Here is a 557-nt window from a genome sequence, read left to right as displayed (position 1 = left end):
CTAAAGTTAACTATCAAGTTGAGATTAAGGGTGCCGTCACATGCGGCGTAACTTGCGCCGACCAATCATATCATTTCACTTGAACATCAGTTTCTGTCTAGTCACTTTATGCTTTTTACGCTATTTTATTGTTACGCCGAAACATGATAGAACCAACATGCGTCGAATCTAATTTCTGGCTCATTTTAGCTAATTCTGTCTGAAAAAATGCACAAGGGTTTCGATTTTGCAACAGTACAATTATAGAAGTCGTGCGTCCCTTTGCATCGCGTGAAAAGTCGAAACCCATGTAGAACAGTACAATTATAGACCTCATTTTGCCTCTGTGACAGATTTCCTAACCTCAATAGTCATCAACTTTAACGTTTAATATCTCAGATCACAAGGCAGAACGATGTTTTTTTTGCCAGATTCTTTCGTTTCATCCAAAAACGCGTCGAATAAGCCTAAGAATGGTCTCACAAAATGTTCCGATTTTAATAATTTATTCGATCATCCGCTCATATATACGCGATGGAAAGGTACCGGTTCCCCATGAGGCGTACTTTTCGAGATGC

The sequence above is a fragment of the Trachymyrmex cornetzi genome, unplaced genomic scaffold (assembly GCF_001594075.2).
Source record: "Trachymyrmex cornetzi isolate Tcor2-1 unplaced genomic scaffold, Tcor1.1 scaffold33, whole genome shotgun sequence".
NCBI classification, from domain to species: domain Eukaryota; kingdom Metazoa; phylum Arthropoda; class Insecta; order Hymenoptera; family Formicidae; genus Trachymyrmex; species Trachymyrmex cornetzi.
Note: the sequence above shows the minus strand (reverse complement) of the source record.